Consider the following 14,872-nt stretch of genomic DNA (forward strand, 5'->3'; position numbering starts at 1 on the left):
GTAATTTGGTGGAATCTCGGAGTAAAGCTCCCTTACTTCATTATGGCGATGATCTCAGATTTCCTAAAACAAATTCCTGTATGAGAGATTTAACTAAGCTTCCAGACCCAACAGCAGAAAAACGGAATCTGAAGATGGCGACCATGCGTGAGGACTTCAGGGGAGGGTGTAACACGCACAAAATGATGTGGACCATCGACGCCCACCAACAATAAAAAGAAAGGGGGGGGGGGGAAGGAAGAAATTATTTTTAATACCAGAGGAGAGTTCCAGAGCCAACCACTGGATGGTTGAATAATGACCCTGCCCTGCTCATCCCCGGTCATTTAATACTCACTCTCTTTTCTACCCGCTCGCTTAGAAATTTTTCTAAAAAGAGCTGAATAAACAGACCTTCACTGCCCATTCGAATCTGGATAGACGCGTGTTCCCAACGGAGGCAATGATATTTAGAATATGTTCTCAAGACAAACATGATTCATTCTTTGTCCTGATGATGATGCATGTATCTCTCTATTGCATCGAAACGTCGTCGACCTGAAAGCACCATGTTTCCTAAAAAGTCACAAAAATGTCTTTAACAATGGTTTGCTAAAATGTATTCCAGTCTGTAACACTGAAAACTAATACAGACCGCCTTGTGCGCCCTTGCATAAATTGCTTTTACCTGTTTTGTCTTGTGGTGTGTGGGTCACAGGTTGTGCCCACTTGTATATAATTGTTCACTTCGTGAATCAGTAAAAATATTCTGTGAAATAAAATTTCTGTCCGGCTGGACAAAGGACATACAAACTATTCAGTGTATGTCTATCTTTTACATGATCCTAAATTACTAGGGTCTTCTGTTTTGTGAAATAGCTAATCGAGGGGGCAGTCCCTTTGGCACCCCTCACATGCCATTTGGGAGTAGGGTGTGTGCACCATGACCCCTTATATTCTTTGTATTCATTTTCATGACACAGGGGCCATGTCCCAGACTCTTGTAATGGCTGTCACAACATTATTGTTCAGGTTGTGACTAACCAATCAGGATGGACTAGTCCCCTTTAAAGTGGTCATTCAGAGTATATCTGGACACCAACAGATCAGATATCACTATATTTGGAAGCTTCATCTCTCAAGACGGCTGAACAGATTTACACCAAATCACATGTACGCTTTGAGTAAAAATCTATCTAACTCTGTTTAGCTACTTTTTCTGTATCTCTTCTTAAAATTCATATCGAGAATTTTCATGGAGAAACCATGTTTTGCCACCCTACCCCTATTTCTCAGCCAGCACATGTCAGATCACTCTGGAATTTCCAGAAAGGAGTTTAACTGGAGGAACATTTTTTTGCAAAGTTTTGTGAAGGTTCATAAAACTGCATCACAGTTTTTAGCAAAACAAAAAACGACCTTCCTATGGAAATTGACCTAACTATAACTACAACGTGTCCATAACCACTGTCAACATATTCTACATACTAGAATAAGAAATGTGGCCCAATAACAAAATAATTAGAACAACTATGCTAATAAGCACACGTTTGCACATTTATTACTACAGCGCAAAGGTAAAATTGCCTGTTATTGGAGCCATACAAAACGGACATCTGCAAATACTCTGCACTGTTTGCTGCCTCACAGATTGCATTTACACTGACGTTGCACACTGAAGCAGCCCTGCTCATAGTCACAATGACTCTTCAGTGTGATTTTATCTCACTGCACCTTCAATCCTAGTTTTGGTTTTATCCCAGGAGGGGAAGAGCATCATGAGCCACTTGAGGGTTTACCTCTTGTCAGTCATTGCCCCTCTCCCCACTCAAAAACAGTTATAAATGTCGTATTACAAGTTGTACATCCGCATATGTACCATTTATGACTCAGTGGCAACAGCCACTGCACAGTTATGGTTCAGATCCAGTTCTATAGAAAAGCTGCTTTTTCTTTGCAGGCAACTTTGGTGCCCTTTGACGAGTCTGCACAAAACTTTCAAATTAAAAAAATTAAGCGATGGGGGGTCATAATACTTTACAGCTAAAAATGCTGAAATCGTATCAAACTTGGAATAAATAGTTAACTCCTCAGAGGAGTGTTTTAGCTTGATTAGGTGTAGATCTGTTGCATAGTTTGTGAGACTTTTGTATATATTCTGTGACGCTGAAGCCATTAAAGGATGCTACACACGAATGCCTGCCTCCTGACAAATGTGACATTGGGTATGAGCGAGATGGGTGAGCACCTCCTGACCCCAGAGAGCATGTGGGATTGAAGGGATGATGCCAAGGGGGCACACACAGCCACCAAAAGAAAATAAAACAGTTTTTCTAATAAAGCGCCATATGTTTTGAAAAATTCAACATCTTTATTTTTGTGAATACTAAAAAACAAAAAAAGTTAAATAACAAGCACAGCGAACAGTATAAACCTTGAGGATGGCTCAAAGCATGCTTATACACAATGACGTGCACAGGGAACCGGAGTCTGGTGCAGGGCCTGCCTTCTGGCTAGACTCCCAGAACCCACTCCACTTGCTTGAAAGACTGGGGCAGCGGATTAGGTGGGACAGGGGATGAGACATGACCTGGCTGTGGGCCAGGCCCTGTGCCCAGAGTCTGCTGTGAAGTGATAACAGCCATACACTCATGGTACAGTGGCACAGGAGCTAGTGCAAGGCTGCTTCACGAGGCAGCTATAAATGGCTGAAAACAAGCATATCTTATACACAGCAGGTTGCTGGGTGTGTACGAATTTGTGTTTGTAGCATGGCCAAAACAGTATTGAGCAAGTTTGGGCTCAAAGGATGGGCAGAGGGCATGGCTGAAGCAGGGCCGGACTGGGAACTGAAAGCAGCCCTGGCAAATGTTGCCAGACTAGCCCCCATCCAGCTCGTAGTGAGCGAGCGAGCCCGACTGCTACTAGGGAAGTTTGGGGGGCTCCTCCCCCCAAGAACATTTTGGAAAAAGACAGACCAAAATGGTGAATTTTACAGCACATTTTTCATTACATATTCAATTGCATCAACTTTCAAAGCACAGTAAATAGTAGATGATGACCTTAAAGAGCACCAGGTTACCCACCCAGTCATATGTACCCGTAGACATTCTTTCAGAGAGCACCAAAAATAGACACAAGTAGTGAATCAGAGAGAACAAAGTAAAAGTGAGACCAGCCCCCCACATGGTGTGTAGCAAGCAAGGGCAGTGAGCAACCACTACTAGGGGGTGTCTGGGGGGGTCGTCCCCCCAAGAAAATTTTGGAGACAGAAAGGCCAAAACAGAGCATTTTTCAACACATTTTTCATTACATATTAGATTGTATTAACTTTTAAAGCATAGTAAATTATTACCGTATGGTGTGCCAGGATACCCATAAGGTCATAAATCAAAGACATTCCTACAGAGAACACTAAAAAGTGAAATGTGTAGCACGAACATGAATTTAAATATAAGCAATTTTTTCTTCATATAAAATAGCATTAAGACATTTAAAAATGCACTTAACTTCAAACAATTGTGCAAAGGTTCAGAGTAAAAAGAGTACAAGACAATGTGCAAACATTAAATGATTTTTATATCTTGAGTTTTGTAAACAGTGCTCAAATGAAGCATCTAATGTAAAGTGAGGCTAGAAACTGGAAATTCACACATAAGCACCTAGGCACTGACCCAGGCCTGATCACACCAGGCCAGAAAGCACAGAAACGTCACACATAAGCACCCAGTCCAGTCAGAATTGAAATGTCACAAATGAGCCTTCAGGTTACTGAGGCTCGAAACTATAGAAAAAGCACACATTAGCACCCAGGCCAGAAAGCATGGAAACGTCACAATAAGCACCCAGGCTGCCAGGAGGCATGGAAATGTCTCACATGGAACCCTAGCCAAAAAGCATGAAAATTCACACAAAGGCACCTAGGCCAGTGGCAGTGGAACGCTTTTCAGAGTGTGGGTGCTGCCATCAATGTTGCCTGTACATCACTGAAGTCATGGGATTGTGAAAAATTCAAGAAACACACAAAGAACAAGGGTAGCAGTTCAGCCTAACCTATTCCGGGACATATAAAACGTAAAAGTATATGCCAAACCATTTAAGTACACTGCACTCTGCATCCTGCCTTATGGGAAGGGCTTGCGCGTGGTGACATCGTGGTGACATATGTAGGGAAAGGGAATATTTTTAGGCCTGGCAAAAGGTTCCTTTTGCCAGGTCAAAATGGCAGTTTTACAACTGCACAGGCAGACTGCAATGACAGGCCCTAGCCTTGACATGTTTAAATAGGCTACTTACGTGGGTGGCACAATAAGTGTTGCAGGCCACTGGCAGCCTTTAATTTACAGTCCTTGGGTACATGTAGAACCACATTTCTAGGGACTTACAAGTAAATTTAATTTTCCAATTTGGTGTAAGCCAATTTTACCATGTTTAAAGGAGGGATCAGCGTATGCAAATACGAGTTCCGGAGTCCGTGACAGAGTGCAGAGCAGCATCTAGAGACAGCACGGGCCTCACTGTCACCGACGAGACGCGAGCCTCTGATGCTGCAAGAGCCACCAGGCTGCTGGGCAGGGCAATGTTCAAAATTATTTTAATAATGCTTGAGTTGAAGGCAAACCAGAGCATCGGGTATAAATACAGCACACAGAACTGTCCCAGGGAAGGAGCCGATAAATGGGTGAGCCCACTTTGGAATGAGAGGTTATTTGGACAAGTTTACAAAGAATCCAAGATGACAGAGCACCTTGCATACCCGAGAAGCGCAGTGGCAGCTTCCCCATAGGGGTGTGGGGGCGCAGCCCCCCTGTTTTCTCGCAGTGCGAGAAGTCAGAAACATGAATGGTAATAACTACCATTTATTTTCTGCCTTCTCGCACTGCGAAAAAGCAGAAGTGCGTGGTTGGGGGTGGGCGGTCCTGCTTGAGGGCATGGGGGAGTGGCTTGCCCACTGTTGTGCATACTGTTTGGGCAGCCTGAGGCCGCCAAGTCAGTATGTACAACAGTGCGCAAGCCACTCCCCCCTGCCCTCGAGCAGGACCGCCCACTCTCCCTTTTTCTCTATGTATGCTGCTGCATGCAGCATACATAGAGAAAATGGCCCGGGTGGGGCGCGCTCCGATTCGCCTCACCCGTTGTGATTGGCGGAGAGGAGGGAGGGATGCTGCCTGTCCTGATGACGAGAGGAGAGCTGCTGGATTTCGAAAACGCAGGACGGCGGGAGCGGAGGTGGCGTGGGCCGGTAAGTTATTTTTTCTATTAAACCCCTCCCGCCTCCTCGTAAACCCCCACCCCGTGAAGACCCCCCCACCTGTCCGTCATATGCCGGCCGTGACTGCCCAGATGTCTCTTTTCTGTGCTCGTTTGTTTTCAGCTTTAAATAGCTACGCCTATATCACTGGCTGGCATTTCTGAATTCATGGTTTATTTTTTAGAAATACATTTATTGTTGTGTGATTCCCGTTTTAAATGTTTATTTCAGTCCGGGATTGATGACAGTCACTTTTAGACAAACCTTACTTGTATGTGTGTGGTGTGATCACCTGTGTGTTTTTAAGTAGATCAACAGTGCTGGATTGATGCCTAAAATATTAACTTTTAATTGTTCCCGTCCCAGGTGGCATTTTTTTACACGACTGGCTGCTTTTTGATTGCTTACTACTGAGAACACCAATATTTTGGTAGCTCTAAACTTTGAAACAACAAAAAAAGCAGTGGTCCTTTGAATTAATTATTTTTATAAAAGCCTTGCAGTTAAGTAAATAAGGTGACTGATTTGACAACAGCTTAGCAACTTTTTTCATTTGGCTGCAATAATATTTTGGTGTCGCGGGCTAAAATCAAAATGCTGTTGTTACATTTCATTGATATACATGGCCACGGTAGTCATTTTGACAAATTGATTTCTTTTGAATTCTCCTTTATTGTCATCAAGGATGAAATCATGGAACCCAGCAGCAAAATCTCTTCCATTGTGCTACTGTATATATATATATATATATGCCTAGTGCTAGTTTTTCTTGGTCTACATGTGAGTGTGTCTGACCTGTCTGGAACCCTCTGCATGCCGTTATGAATGGCAGATACGTCCAGAATGTGTTTGTCTTTTGCCAATATGTGCCAAGATCTCAGGGGCTCAAAAAACAGTGATCCAGGTCCTCATTGGTTCTAGATTGGACTACGGAAATGTTCTTTATCTGGGGACTAACAAAGAGATAATACGGCGGTTACAGGTCGTTCAAAATGCGGTAGCCAGAGTTCTTTTACGCCTCCCTAAGCGAGCACATATCTCTGATCATCTACACAATCTACACTGGCTTAGGATGGGAAGTCGATGTAAATTTAAAGCACTGTGTTTTATGTTCAGGATAAATACGGGGGAAGCCCCAGACTACCTTTGTAAGCTGGTGCGGAAATATACCCCCTCCCGTAACCTGCGCTCTCTAAATCAGTCGAGATTCATTGTCCCTAGATTTAAACGCGCGCAAATGGGCAGCCGCTCATTCGCCTACATAGCACCTACGCTATGGAATTAGCTCCCGCTACATTTACGTCTAGAACCAAGCTACAGAACATTTCGGAAAGGCATCAAGGCCTGGCTTTTTAACCAATAATGCGGCATAGGCCTATTCTCCTCATGATGGTATACGAATCCAAGGCGCCGGGAAACCCTCAGGGTAGCTGTTGCGCCATACAAGTTAAAAAAATAAATAAAATAAATAAATAAACTCTCCCAGTGGCGGCTTCTTTTTAGGAGCATCAAATATTTCTCGGGATCAACCCCCCCTCGCTTGCCGCAGTGAAGTGCAATTGCTTTACGCCTCACCACTTTCAAATGTCACCAGCCGCCATTGGAGAAGCGACATTCTGCATGGCCCTTTATGAATCATCCAGTCTTTCGGGCATGAATAGACAGAGATTACCAGCTTATGGAGCAATCCCATGATCTCATGAATGAGCTCAAAGACTTGGAGAAGACGCAGGGCAGATTTAAGGCTGAAGAATAGGACCCAAAATGAAAGTATAGCTCAGCCACACCTGCCGAAACACCTTAACCCAATGCGTGCGTTTTTGTTACCACATTTTATATACAGAAAGCACAACAAAATGTAGGGGTAGTGTAAAACAAAATATAGGAAGGACATTGTATTCAATTATAAATCTTCTCATTTACTCAATTGTTTGTGGTGATTATAGTTATTCTCTAGCCCAGTTTCCTGGTTGTATGACTTACATTTTGAAGGGTCAACTCTTGCATTTATTTCAATGTAGTTGAGTAGCTAATGCCTTAAAGAGGTCCACAGATCACATCTGCGATTATGAAGACAGTACCAGTGCATCCTGCTCCAAATGCTTTGCTTACTATGTAGAGCTTGTGGGAGGTTCCCAAACTGAATCCGCCTGACCTCCATGATAAGTTGTTCTGCAGCCTCCTACTCAGATCCCCGCTTAGCCCTCACCATTGTGTCATGTGACTGGGGCAGCCCTCATGCCTCTAGGGTGCTCACAGAATGTGGTCAGAAGAGACAAAGCTTTGGGCTTCATCTTGAAGACTATAGGGTTGCCTGAAGACCCTGTAACCCGGGGAAGAGCTCTCCGAGAGGAGCCTGTGGGAATTATTTCACTCCTAAGATAGCTTTGCTGTCAGATGCCTGGAGCTAGTCCTCTGTAACAGGAAAAATCTCTCTACAATTCAGAGTCCTCTGAATAAAATCTCTAGGTGGACAAATATCAAAGAAATAAATCGTCAAACTATTTCTCTATCTAATCTTATGTGTGGGGTGACATTCTGGTTTGGCTTCTGTGTCATAATTTGTATAGGTTTAAATGCCGGGCCCTCAAATTAGGTTGGTGGCCGAGGCTGCGGATTGTTTAACATGATCATGGCGACAGGTTTATAATGTTCTGCAGCAAGGCTTTAAGTGGGATGAAAAAACTGGGGTGGGGTGAGGCGGTCTCTCAAAGGGGCATAGTCTTATGTCAATGAGGCCGAGGCTTGAAATACCTAAGCTAAAAGCAGAGTGTGTCCGCCGGACTTGTATTTTGATGCTTCTGTCATTGCATCCAGATACATAATACAACAAGTAACATTATACTTACAACAAGCCAGCACTATTGGCTTTGTCAATGGATGTTAGTTGCATAAGATAGATAAGCGACAACTATGACTTCGTAGTATATAATATTGAAAATGCTTCCGTTCTGAAATGATGAGACTGTGAAAGAACGATTATGAAGCTCTTTGAAGTTGCATTAAAGGCAGCGAAGGGTGGTACTGCTGCAGAGTTGAGATTTTTTTTCACCCTGAGGGTGAGGGCAAAAATGGAGAGCCCGATAGGGACCCATCTCAGTGCATGCTTTTTAGAACTACACCGGCAGGACCCGGCCCACTTAAAGCCATGTTCCTCAGCAGAACAAGACTGAGTGTGGGAAAGCAAACGCCTTCCAGTGCTACCCCTTCCATGTAGCGTTGATGCGGACTAACATTATCCACTATACAAAAGCCCAATCAATTGGCATTGGCTGTTCCTGTTTTTAAATGAGTTTGTTCCACAGCTCGGCGATAACTATTAGTCTGGCAAGGAAGTCTGTGAGTCCCAGAGATGATGGAATCTACCCGGGGAATAAAGTCAGTATTTATTGCACTGCACAAACAACGTGCTGTTATTTCACAGGCCTCCATTTGCAAGGAAGCTCATGAAGGTGGATGTCACTGCATCTCCCACTAGAGGGCATGGGGCACTGTGTTTAATGGCATCATTTACAAGTAGCAACTGAATACACAAAGCGCTTCCGGTTAGTTTGGAGAAATAGAAGAAGAATTGTAATGACCTACTTCTCTGTAACATTTGGTGCTTTTGTCAGTCACCAGGCCATTACTTTCCACATCCTTTCTCAGGATCCAGAAAGACACCACATTTCACAATACTTACCTAAGAAAGGAATAAACACTGACAACATATAAGACCATTGCAGAGGAGCTCGCAAATAACAGCAAGTCACCACACCTCCCCATCCGAGAGGGCACGCAGCAAATCACAACACCTCCCCATCTGAGAGGGTACACAGCGCATGCTCCTCCTAGCAATGTATTGGATAGAATAATTAGAATTTAGACATCCCTGATGGGAGCCGATTTCCATCCCGTATCAACAATTACCCATTAGAGAGGAATTGCCCATCCCTCTGTAAGCATTTGGTAAAAAAGGGTCCCGACCTTCCCTCACAAGGAATACAAACAAATGATATGCTCTAGGGTTTCTTTATTACATGATAATGGGATGACAAGGAAGAAGAAATAACTAAATATCACAGTAAACATGTATAGCAATCACCAACACATACATATACATAAAACCTGAAAATAAAAGACATAGTTAGATACACCAAGTATACATGGAACACCTCACCATCTTGTCATCAGAAGAAGGGTCCGTCTCTCTTTCCCTCTCTGGTTGGGTAAGGACTCTCTGTTCCACAAACACGACTGCATGTCTGCACCGTGATGTATCACCAGACCGCCAAACCACCAGCCCATCATCTCCCCCTCTCTCGGACCCCCTTTCTCTAATATAGAATGCAGCTCTCCATTGAAGTTTCTAGCTAACTCCGCCTACAGTTCTCATTGGATTCCTGTACCACCTCGTACTAAGAGCACAACAAGCAGCTGGCCAAGCGTTTTGCTATGACTCCAAGATCGAGAAAGCAAATTTTTTCCGATAAGAACCGGTCCGCTCTGGTTCACTGCTGGTGAACAACACATGGAAACTAAAAATATAACCTCTCACCTAAAGAGGCTCAAAAAATGGCTGCAGTTTAGAATATGGAGTTGCTCAAGCATAGGCCTCTACTACTTGGAAAGCAGAATGATATTAAACCACGTCAAAGCCAATGGGCTAAAGTCATAATTCACCTAACTCAAATAACACTATGCACTTAATCCCTCAGTATCTACTATGGAGCACATGTATGCACCATCACCAACAAAACTGAACCTCGACATCCCATACCTTCTATTCTTTGGCAAGATTATTCTACTGAAAAACAGCAAGAGTATAGAACAGAAGAGAAATGGGCACATGCAAGACCATCCTACATTGGGGCTAAGGAACATAGCACACTAAAGTCAGTACACAATGGTAGTGATGGAGGGTCATCACAGAGCACCAGACCACTTAAGTGGCTGATTCACTACAAGAACACAAACATAAAAAGAAGAGGATAGAGTGTGGGTATTCTGATTTATGTACTGATAGGCAATATTCTGAAGCATGCACGCCCTTCGCTTCATGGCTGATGGTCACGGGGCTCCAGCCAGATTGAGCAAGAAGTGTCCCCACCTGCTGAGCTATTCTCACTTCTATTTCGAGATCAGGAAATATACCTGCCTGAATGGGCAGTTTCTCCGCGCCCTGTGCTGGCATCACAGTAGGATGGGAGTCGGTGGTTCGAATCTAGAAAGTATGTGCATCAACTAATATGTTACACTTAAGTGCTGAGACTGGTACCGCTGCAGCCAGAACCTGGTGCCTAGTGTAAGCGACTAGAACAGACTGCTTGGTAATGGATGGGCTGGTGGGGTGGTGAATTACGTTGGCCAGAGATAACATCTAATCAGATCTTTAAGGCAACATTAATCACGGGGTGGCATCTTGAGGCCTTTCAGGGTATCCCACGAACAACGCTGAGGCACCAACAGCCCACCTAGCAGATCACAGACTCTATGAGAAGAACCAGCCCTCGAACACTGCCAGCCTGACCGGGTCCTGGTTTTTCTTCAGTATCTCCGGGTAGGAGAGCCTTCCACGGCCATCGAGGTTGATGGTCTCTATGGACTGAAGGAAAATGACCACACATGTCAATCAAAACAAGAACCACTCCTCTGCTGCAGGCACACAGGCCCATACGAGCCCAAAACAGACTACATTAATAGCTGCATTCTCAAACATGAGTCAGTTCATAAATCTCCGTATACAAAACATAGCTGCTGCTAAAGAAAATAATTCAATACAAGTTCAATGTTTTGCACATGCAAGTGAATTCGAGCTTCACCATTTCAGAAATGTACATCTGTGAGATGCTGGTCGAACATTACACAAAGGCTGTTTTCACCAACAGCACAAGATTCCCTAACTCAGACTGCACAATTACGAGATGTGCATCAGGCATGCGCCCTTTCCTAACAGGACGGGGCGCAAGGCAACATAAGAGGAAGCAGTGCAAGCTTCCCTCTAAGGCAGGTACATATCACGGTCTGCAGTTTTTTTTTTTTAGCAGAAGACCAGCATAGCACAAAGACGGTGCACGCTTTTCCAACGCGCTTCAACACGTTAGCAAGGGCAGAATACCTGCAAGGTTTCTTCACACGAATTTCAGTGAGTAGGATAAGCTACCCTCACCTAGTAACCGTATAGGAGAATGCGGGTTGAAAACAGCTAAAGCCATGGCAGATTTAGAATGCCCACAAAAGAAATTTGCATGCATTTAAATCTAAACGAGTATCATTTACGTAATTCATGATTACAAAATAGATGTAGAAGTACTTCTAAAGCATGAATGTGTCTGGCGAAGCAATGAAGCAATAAAGGTCAGGAGCCCAAGTTAAAGTTTAGATGGGTAACCAACAAGTAAGGTGGCAGTATTTAGTGAACAAGGGTTTCTTCGGGATCTTCTGAACCGCAGGATTTGAGCAGTTTTTAGGTCAGTCTGGATGCTGCTCCAGACACCTGCCATTGAGGGCAGCGTTCCAGTCTTTTGGCCCAGCGTCTCCTGGTCTCCAATTTGGCAATGTTTTGGCTTCCTGTGCGCACTGTCCACGTGAAATTGCCAAGTTCTGGTCTAGGTATGCAGGGATGTTGTTTCTGAAGTCCATTAAATGATGCATGATGGTTTTAAACATGATGCAGCTCCATGGCCAGAACCAGCATGGATACTTCAGGGAGGGGTTGCCTATTTTCTACATGCCAATGAGGAGACCAGCAGCAGTATTTACGATTAGTTTAACATAGCTGCCAAGGTTTCAGATTGTTGTGTGTGATATTTTTAATAATTTCAGTGTAATTATGAGTGACATTTCAACTTCTATGAGTGACACTTTCTTGCAAGCTAAAATCACGCAACGAAGAGGAGGGAAACATAGAAATATCAGACATTACACCCATTGCAGCATCGAGAAACTCTAAGTAGATCTTGCAACTGCTGCAAAGCACCAGAAATCAGGAGAGTGAGGCACACATTACAGCCAGCCAGGACACTGTATTAGCACTGCTGAGCGGCGTCTGCCCCATGGGCGCCCCGCTGCCTGCTGCCCAACCCCGCAGCACCAGATGACAGCAGCATGCAGCGGCTGCCACAGAGCTACTACAAACACCAGGCTCTTCACTACGTTACGCCGTTATCTCAGGCCAGTTCCCTAGGAATCACTGTGTGGCCCTAGTCCGCGTCCCACCCAGTGTGGGTGCTGCAAGATGGCATCAGGTTGACCACTGCTTAGAAAAGGTAGCTGTGTCTGATACCTGTTCTGCACACCATGTGATCCTTGCCCAGACTGACTAGATAAGTTGCAGAGCCGGTGATATCAAGCTAACACCATTGGCGCTGCGAGGCACAAGCAGAGACCAATGTACAAATATTCAAAAAGCCAACACTGTAGACTTTGATACGATGTGTACAAATACAGGCACAGAGATGCAAGTACTCAGCAGATTGAGCAAGACAGCTGTGACTGTGTGCGCATTATCAAGTATATAGTACCAGGTAATGTAGCACTCCTGTATTGTATTCAGGGGCTGATGCTGTTCCTCAGTCTTTGGGTTTCTGGTATGATGATCAGCTTGGCTTTCTGGAGTACCCGAAGCGGTTATTGTGTCTGTTAGTGAACAGAATGAATGCTTTAACCGTGTTACAGCGCCTTGTGTCACTATAAAAACATTTTCAGAGGTTAAGCCCTTCCCAAGCAGAGCAACACATGTCCGGGATTTGTCATCCCTGTGTGCAATGTAAGAAGGACCTGAAAAAGCTCCTCAGAAGGTGCTGAATCAACGTATGTTCCTGGTGTACAGCGATGCTTGGAGAGCTGTTTCAGACACTGGCTTACGTCTGCCCCTGGGGATAGGAACACCTGGTATCTAGGCCACGAAGGCATCGGCTACTAGTGGCATCTCTCAGGCTGCTGCCACTGATGGCTGTCACCACTCAGGCTGGAGGCTGCAATGGCGGAAGGACCGCTCGCCAGAAACTCATTCACCTTCAATCCACCCATTCCGGAAATGCTAGAAATGTGACGTATGTGCGCGCCAGTACAGTATATATCTACAGGCAGTTACTAGGAAGAGAATCGAGGCTGCCGATCCTGCGCTTTAAGTTCACTGCAGACGAAAAATACTATTACCAAGTTTTTTTTTCTATGTTGCATTTCTATTTTTGCAATATCTTGCTACGTCACGTCTTGTCTTTTTTATTTGACACTGTTTAACGCATGGAAAAAGCTTGTGTCATTACAAATAATGAATTTCATAATTTTTACCTTCTTGTCCAATACATTGATGCAGCATGCTGTGGCTCCAGGCCGACTCCAGGGCTCTGGTCCTATCACCCATACAGAGCCGCCCTGTCGCAGGAGCCTAATTGCCGATCATGGGTAGGCCGGGGCCTACTGGCTTTTGCTTTTAATTGGGGCCCGTGCCTGGTCACGAGTATCCCCCCCCCCCCCCCGAGCCTGGCCATGAAACTCACACAGGTGACGGCCTGTCACTCACCTTCGGCTGTGGGCGCCGGGCGGCACACAAGGGGGCAGGCACAGCTCCATGCCACCCTGTCTTTGTCATCTTTGCCTCGGTGCCACGCACACTTTTCATTGCGTGACCCCCAATGCACCTGCGCTGACTCCAGACTCCACCCTAAGGGTGAATGACTGTACCGTGGCGCACAGACTGAGAGTAGACGTCACTTCGCGCCGCGCATCACGGTGCACCCACCCAACCCTGGTCACAGGTGGATTTTTATTAAATAAAATCTAAATCGGGTGACATCACGGAAACGGTCCCGGACGGTGCATGCAGCACCAGCTGCATTTTATGCAGATTGTGCTTGTTGTTTGCTCGGTCACGCCTCAGGGTCCAAATCGGCCCCAGCAACAAAACCGGCCCCCTGTCACCAAACTGGCCCCCACCCCATCCAGCCTACTGGGGGATTGTCCGGTGCCCAGAATTGCCAGTCCGTCCCTGCTAGGAAGGTTTGGAGGCAATAGCGGCAGGGGGGTGGTGGGCTGACCCGCCCACTGGCCCCCGTGGCCCACCTCTGCGGGTCCCACGTCCGCTGATGTGCTGAGACTGTTGCTGTGCAGGCCTGTGGCTCTGAAACGAACGTGTATGGGCGCCCCATCCTTGGCCACGAAAGGAGCGGAAAGCAGAAGCAGGAGTGTGGGTGGCCGAAAGGCCTAAGGACTTGGCCGTAGCCCGTGAGTCCTTAAAATGCTCCAACGCACTATCAGCCTTGTCGCCAAAAAGGCGAGTGCCATCAACTGGCATGTCCATCAGAGTGTTCTGAACATCCCCAGAAAAGCCAGTCGTCTTCAGCCAGGCGTGGCGTTGTGGCGGCGTGGCGGCGTAGCGCCACGGTCGTGGAAATCGCTCTGCCCAGCGAGTCGGCGGTGTCAAGGCCACAACGAATTGTGAACTTGGCTGCGTCTCTCCCCTCAGCAATAGCTTGGGAGGGCACAGTCCGGGCCTCTTCCGGACACTGAGGCAGCACCTGCCTAACCGTGTCCCACACAGAATGGGAATAACGGGCCAAGAGGCATGCAGTGTTCACAGACTGCAGCCCTGAACTGGCTCAAGTAAAAATTTTCTTCCCAAACTGTTCCAGTTTCTTGGATCCCTGTCCCGTGGTGCGG

This window comes from Lissotriton helveticus, chromosome 3_1 (assembly GCF_964261635.1).
Source record: "Lissotriton helveticus chromosome 3_1, aLisHel1.1, whole genome shotgun sequence".
In the NCBI taxonomy this organism is placed as follows: domain Eukaryota; kingdom Metazoa; phylum Chordata; class Amphibia; order Caudata; family Salamandridae; genus Lissotriton; species Lissotriton helveticus.